We start from the raw sequence: 8,102 nt of genomic DNA, 5'->3' as shown, positions 1-8,102 counted from the left end.
GATTTGCGGGGGGTTTTCAGCCGTTCTCGAGCCCATGTCTCTTCCGCCCCATCGCCCGTATGACTGCGCTATTGATCTCCGCCCGGGGACCACGCCCCCTCGGGTAGGCTCTACTCCCTTTCCGCTCCCGAACGGCAGGCTTTAGAGAATTATTTATCTGAGTCCCTCAGTGCCGGCACAATCGTCCCTTCCTCGTCGCCTGCCGGCGCCGGATTCTTTTTTGTTAAGAAAAAAGACGGCTCGTTGCGCCCATGCATAGATTATCGGGGGGCTGAACGACATCACTGTTAAGAATCGTTACCCACTGCCGCTGATGTCCTCAGCCTTTGATATCCTGCAGGGGGCAAAAGTCTTTACCAAGCTCGACCTACGCAACGCTTACCATCTCGTACGCATTCGGGAGGGGGACGAGTGGAAGACCGCCTTTAACACGCCCCTCGGCCACTTCGAGTATAGAGTCCTTCCCTTCGGATTGGTTAACGCCCCCGCCGTCTTTCAAGCTCTGATCAATGACGTCCTTCGGGATATGCTCAATTTATTCGTTTTTGTCTATCTCGATGACATTTTGATTTTTTCGCCCTCTCTCCAGATTCATGTGCAGCACGTTCGCTGCGTTCTCCAACGATTGCTCGAGAATCGACTCTTTGTTAAGGCCGAGAAGTGCTCCTTTCATGCTTCGTCTATAACGTTTCTAGGCTCCGTTATCTCAGCAGAGGGGATCAGTATGGACCCTGCCAAGGTCCAGGCCGTGCTCGATTGGCCCGTCCCGGATTCTCGTGTCTCGCTACAGCGCTTTCTCGGTTTTGCTAATTTCTATCGCCGCTTTATACGCAACTTCAGCCAGGTGGCCGCACCGCTCACCGCCCTCACTTCGGTTAAGTCTCGTTTCGGTTGGTCCGGTCCTGCGCAGGAGGCATTTGACCGGCTAAAGACCCTTTTTACGTCCGCACCCATCCTCCTCACTCCAGATAGCTCAAGACAGTTTCCCCACAGCAGGCAATTCCCCACCTGCTGGTCTCCTCCGGCCGCTACCTGTTCCCTCTCGCCCGTGGTCCCATATCGCTCTCGACTTTATCACCGGTCTTCCGCCCTCGGCCGGTAAGACGGTCATCCTGACGGTAGTCGACCGCTTTTTCTAAATCGGCGCACTTCATTCCCCTTACCAAACTACCCTCTGCTAAGGAAACGGCCCAGATTATGATTGATAATGTGTTTAAGTTTCATGGCTTGCCCACCGACGTCGTGTCCGATAGGGGCCCGCAATTCGCCTCGCAGTTCTGGAGAGAATTTTGCCGTCTCATAGGTGCCACTGCTAGCCTTTCCTCGGGTTTTTCACCCACAGACTAATGGCCAGGCCGAGCGAGCCAATCAGATTGTTGCCCGCATGCTCCGCAGTCTAGCCTTTCGCAATCCCTCGTCTTGGGCCGAACAGCTATCCTGGGCTGAGTATGCTCATAATTCCCTCCCTTCCTCGGCCTCTGGTATCTCTCCCTTTCAATGTTGCCTCGGCTATCAACCACCCTTATTTTCATCCCAAGAGACCGACTCTTACTGCCCGTCCGTTCAGACCTTTATCAGTCGCTGTAAGCGAACCTGGAAGAGGGTGAGATCTGCACTATGTCGTTCAAAGAGACGCATGTGCGTGGCTGCTAATAGATCGCGTGTCAAAAGTCCTCGCTATGTCGCGGGTCAGAAGGTTTGGCTATCTACATCTAATTTACCCCTCCAGTCTGACTCCCGTAAACTGGCCCCCCGCTTCATCGGACCGTTCCGCATTATCAAGATCGTTAACCCTGTCGCTGTCAAACTCCGGTTGCCGCAAAATCTTCGTCGTGTTCACCCGGTGTTTCACGTCTCCTGCATTAAACCGGTCTCCCGCTCCCCCCCCCCCACTTCTTTCTCTGCCGTTCGTATCGAAGACTCCCCGGTCTACACCGTCCGCAGGATCATAGATAGGCGGCGTCGGGGTCGTGGTCACCAATACTTAGTCGATTGGGAGGGGTATGGTCCTGAGGAGAGGAGTTGGGTCTCCCCTAAGGATATCCTGGACCCCTCGCTCATTGATGATTTCCTCCGGTCTCGCCAGCATTTCCCCGCTGGAGCGCCGGGAGGCGCTCTTTGAGGAGAGGGTACTGTCATGGTCTTGTCATGATCCTGTCTCTATCTCTCTCTTTTTCTCTCTCTGTCTCCCCCTGCTGGTTTCTCCTCTCCTGTCTCTCCCGCTCTTCGCTTCTGTGTCACAGCTGACTTCACTTCTCATTAAGATAATTTCCCCTCCACCTGCTTCTCATATTGCCTTGTTATCTGGGCTACTTCTACCCTCTCGTTCTCGTGTCTCTTTGTCAGATTGTTATCTCCTAATGAAGCTGTTGCCGTCTGCACAAGAGATTAGTATTGTCCTGTCCTGTCCGGTCTAGTCGGGGTTAGGTTAGTCATCTGCTATCCCTGCCCGTTCGTCTCTGTGCTCACCCATTTGCACCCCACAGAACCTTACCTGCTGTCCAACGCCGCGGCCTCCCCGCTCTGCGAGCGCCGTTCCCCGGATCTCCCCTGAGCCCGGTCAAGCCTCCGCCTCGCCAGCCTGCTGGTGGTTCCAGCCACAGAGGTCTCCTGTGTTTACTTATACCCAGCCTGCGGGTCTGCCTTGGTTTTCACCTTTTGTACTCCCTATTTGGATTTTCCTGTGGCTTTCCTTTGTTTGATTAAAGACTGTCATTTTGCCCTCGCATTTGAGTCCTCTCCCTTCAATACCCATCACAGGTCAAGACTGCAGAGGCCTTGTTTTAATTAACAAGTGCTCTGTGATACTAAGACAACTGAAAGTCATCCACAAATGTTAGGCGTTTTGGAGGGTTTCAGCAGGGGTTGTTTTTTGATACTGGGAGAATCTGTCAAAACAAGAGTCGATCCCATCATGTGTAAGAAATAAATCAAGCCTTATCAGACAGGTGGGAGACATGGTCTTTCATAAAAGCCTGTATTTATTCACATCTGAGATTACTGTCTTATAAGATTAGTGTCTGATTTATGTGAAATAGACAGACATCAGTGAACGGGATTAGCATGTCCCCAATGTTTCAATCCCCAACTTTTCATTCAATGAAACTTTCACATTTTTCTCTATTTCTGTCATCTGATGGAGTTTGGTTCCTTGCCTCTGTCGCCTTTTGTCTTGCTAAGTTTGGGCCTGAAAGACAAAAGTACAAGTTTCAATATAGATGTCATTAAAGTATATTTCACTTGAAATTAAAGATTGTTTGTAAATACTCGGCAGAACACTTCAAGACATACAGAAGTAATTCTGAAATTACATATAAAGTGTTTATAGTTCAGCTAATTGCTTTTACTGTAAATTTAAACTAGAATACATTTTCACAATATTTCACAATAAACACTCATTATTTCATCATATCATACCTTTACTGTACATAATATATATTGTAAACACAACTTTGTTAAGTAAGCTAATAATAATAATAATAACAATACAATAAAAAATAAAAAGCTGCGCCCTTATATCTGAAATTAGGGGAAAGCAAACCAATCAGATTGAACTGCAGAGGCTTGAGCCGTGTTTTGTGTGAAATGTACAACAGATGGTGAGTGAATGGACTGTAGACAGGCTGAAGCTGGAAGTAGAGCTGACTCCTCATCCTTCACTTTGACCTTTTGCAATGTAACCCACATTGAAAAATCACTCAGTAGCATAATAAGAATGATTTTTATTAACATTTAGCTACATCAGCAAGTCAGCTATGATGTGAAGTATGATCCAAGTGATCTAATATACACACTCAATGTGCAGAATACCACGTGCTGCCTGGCGAGCATGCGGAGCCTGTTGGGGCACTCTGTGGGGGTATTGGGTGTCGTGTTGAATATGGAGCCTCCCTAACGACTTCAGAATCACAACTATTCCATAGCTATGGTGTCAGATGGCCACGGGGGCTTGTGGGAACTTGTTGATGCATAGAAAGTCCGGGCCAAGCGAGTCTGTCTCTCTCTGGGTACCGTCAGCCTCAGTGTAACTGATGAGCAATCCACACTCTCTTTCTGGGACATCAGTTTTACAGCAGGAGTGAAGATTTAGGGAAAGCAGGAAAACCTCCGCGATCAGGTTTCCCACTCTGAGCGTGATGGAGTGAGTGTGTGTGTGGAGGAGCTCATGGGTGAACTGGGACACTCCATCCTTTTGCAAAATTAGGGAAGCGATGAACTCATAATGAGGTGAATTTACATGTGATGAAGCCGTCATTGACAGGGAGGACATCAGAGATCTTAGAGAATTATTAATTTTTCTTAAAAATTTGTACTTTTCAGAAATTACAAAAAAAAAGAAAAAAAGAAATATATATATATATATATATATATATATATATATATATATATATATATATATATATATATATATATAGGCCTTTTTCTTAGAAGGCAAATCATAGAAATAGAGATTCAAGCAGACATTTCAATGTGCTCTTTTTTTCTCACTTGTGTCTAAAAGAAAAGATCAAGGTATTAAAGAGATTTGTTTTTGCATTCCCTATACAAATTGATATCAAATTGAAAAACTTGAGGACATTTTGAGAAACTGTTGAGATCTCAAAGTTTAAAGGAGACAAATGTGAGATTTTGTTCCAAAAGAAACAACAACAACAAAACAAACAAAAAACAAAACAAATAAAACAAAACAAAACAAAACAAAACAAAACAAAAGGAGTTTTTTCAGTGGAGCCACATGTGAGGTTTTGTTCAAAAGTAAGCAAAAGTCTTGGTAACACTTTACTTAAAGCCTTTGTATATAATGCATTATAATTATTCATAATTCCATAATCTGCTAATTCATTATATCTTGTTTTCAAACAAGATCAAATATTATCAAATAAAATAATAATTGAAATAATATAAATAAAAAATGCTTAATTGATAAGTGTTATAACGTATTAACTGTGGCATAATTAATGAATTAAAACTACTTTTATAATGCATTATATATAAAGGCTTTAAAATAAAGTGTTACCAAAGTCTTCTTTTGGTCTCAGAAAAATGTCATTGCTATCTAGAAAAAACTATTAATATATTTAAGAAATCTCATAGGCTGGTATCTTTGAAAATTTTATCATAAGACATTGTGATTTTTTTTTTTTCCTGAAACTCTAGATGAGATGAGATATATATGTGAGATTACCAGGGGCTTTTTTCCATAAGACAATAATCTAGCACAAAAAGTCTCCATTTATTCTCATTGCTGTCTAGGCAAAACATCTCAAAGAGATTTTAGTTATGATTCCCCCCCCATGTGGATTCAGAATGAGACCATGGCATCATTTAATGAAGCACATTTGGTGGTGCTGTGATATCGAAATCCTTTAAGGATATTTTCATTGTACATGTGGCTTTTCTCTTCAGTCGAGCGCTCACTGTAACTCCACACTTGAGTAGCACCATAATCAAATCCATCTGTGTGTGAAAACCCTCCAGGGGAGGATTGGGAGTCACTCTGGATTAAGAGGAAGCCAGCCTAATGTATAAGTTCGAGGTGTATGAGGAATACATCACCCTCCACCACTGGGCTGATATTGGAGATTAATCCTAAGGCTGGGGCCAGAGCTGAAAATGAGTAATAGTGGAAGAAACTTTCAAGATCAGGTTCCTAGCCAACCAGTGCTGGGTGGAGGACGGTTACCGAGCTGAAGAGTTGCACTGATCCAAGAGCTGAAACAGCACTGCAAGAGGAAAAATAGTCTGGAAAAATCAACAGCGTCCAAAAGTATCCGATCCAGTTTCATAAGGACTATTATTGTAATCCTTTCAGGAACTCGGGGCTCCAACTCCATTTGTTGAAAAAATAAAGTGATGAAAGCCGACATGAAGCAGGATGATTCTCAGTCTTTCAGTAGCCTTGTATGCCATTATAAAAGCATTATGTTAAGGGTGTGGGTACATTTCTTTGGGCTGAAAGCAGCTTCAGTTGACTGCCGCTCTGATGAGGAGATGAACCGATAATGTTTCACTCATTGTATTTAATGTACAAAACACGAGCTATGTAATGAGTCACGTCCAGACAAAAAAAAAAAAAAAAAAAAAAAAAAAAAAAGGTATGTGGCACAAAGGTGTCATTGTGTTGGTGATGAACTTTTGCCATTGGATTGATTGATTGATTGATTGAATTCCTAATTTCCCACATCTATAAAAAGATGTCAAATGTAATAAAAGTGGTTTCAATGTGCAAGAAATATGGATGTGATGACTTTCTGTTTGCCTTTGTGACAGACTGACATGTACGTGTGTATGAGTCGAAGGTTCAGTTCAACAAAGGACATGCTGAATAATCTTGCCATCTGCCATAGCTCTCAAATCTCATTCACGCTTTCAATAGGGTACAGCAGGTACAGTATATGGATTAATGAAGTGACACTTATTTTGTCTGGATCTATGGATCTATGTTTTTCAGAAATGCATTGAGAATGCAGCTCATACACAGAAAAACTTGAATACGCTTCTCATGTTTTTCTAAAAATCTATGAATAAAAATAATAATTATTATTTTTGTTAAAAAAATTATGTTTTGGTAAACAAACAAACAAACAAACAAACAAACAGATAAATAAATAAATAAATAAGAGGGAGTCATCTATTTTTGTTGAATTTGCTTTTAAATATATATTTGTAAATTGTCTCTAACTGTCCAAAGATTCAAAACAACAACAACAGACAACAACAAAAAACTCTTTCTAACATTGATAATAAATCAGCTTATTAGAATGATTTCTGAAGGATCATGTGACACCAAAGACTGGAGTAATGATGCTGAAAATTCAGCTTTGCCATCACAGGAATACATTATATTTGAAAGAATATTAAAATAGAAAACTTTTTTTATTGCAATAATATTTCATGATATTATGGATTTTTCTGTATTTTTGATAAAATAAATGCCGCCTTGAAGAGCATAAAAACATCTTTAAAAACATGAAAAATCTTACTGATTCCAAATTTTTGAAATTTCACATGTTTTTGAATAGATTTCAAAATGTATTTTAGTAACACTTTACATAAGTGCATAATGTGCTTTTATGTACACTGAACAAAATTATAAACGCAACACTTTTGTTTTTGCCCCCATTTTTCATGAGCTGAACTCAGAGATCTAAGACTTTTTCTATGTACACAAAAGGCCTATTTCTCTCTAATATTGTTCACAAATCTGTCTAAATCTGTGTTAGTGAGCACTTCTGCTTTGCCGAGATAATCCATCCACCTCACAGATGTGGCATATCTGATTAGACAGCATGATTATTGCACAGGTGTGCCTTAGGCTGGCCACAATAAAAGGTCACTCTAAAATGTGCAGTTTTACTGTATTGGGGAGTCCGGGGTGGGGTGGGGGGCGGGTAGTCAGTATCTGGTGTGACCACCATTTGCCTCACGCAGTGCAACACATCTCCTTTGCATAGAGTTGATCAGGTTGTTGATTGTGGCCTTTTATTGTGGCCAGCCTAAGGCACACCTGTGCAATAATCATGCTGTCTAATCAGCATCTTGATATGCCACACCTGTGAGGTGGATGGATTAACTCAGCAAAGGAGAAGTGCTCACTAACACAGATTTAGACAGATTTGTGAACAATATTTGAGAGAAATAGGCCTTTTGTTTACATAGAAAAAGTCTTAGATCTTTGAGTTCAACTCATGAAAAATGGGGGCAAAAACAAGTGTTGCATTTATAATTTTATTCAGTGTATAATGCATTGTAAAGATATTCATAATGTATGCTGTAATGCATTATATTTTTCATAAATAATAGTAACCAAAGTTAAAATGCATTATAATGTTTGAAAGTTTGTTTTAATGCATCTATACTTTCTAAATGTGTAACAATTAATAGATAAGTATTATAAGGTATTATAACTCACAAAATCAATGCATATTAAGGTGCATTACAATGCATAAATAATACATTAAAACTACATTTATAATGCATCATAAATAAAGGCTTTAAGTAAAGTGCTAAATATATTTCCGTTTGATCAATTATTTTTCCTTGATACATTTGGTATCATTTATGTTACACTTGGTACAACACATCTTCTATAGATTTATTTA

Source organism: Cyprinus carpio, chromosome B13, assembly GCF_018340385.1.
Source record: "Cyprinus carpio isolate SPL01 chromosome B13, ASM1834038v1, whole genome shotgun sequence".
NCBI lineage: Eukaryota > Metazoa > Chordata > Actinopteri > Cypriniformes > Cyprinidae > Cyprinus > Cyprinus carpio.
The sequence above is the reverse complement of the archived record's forward strand: the minus strand, read 5'-3'. Positions refer to the sequence as shown.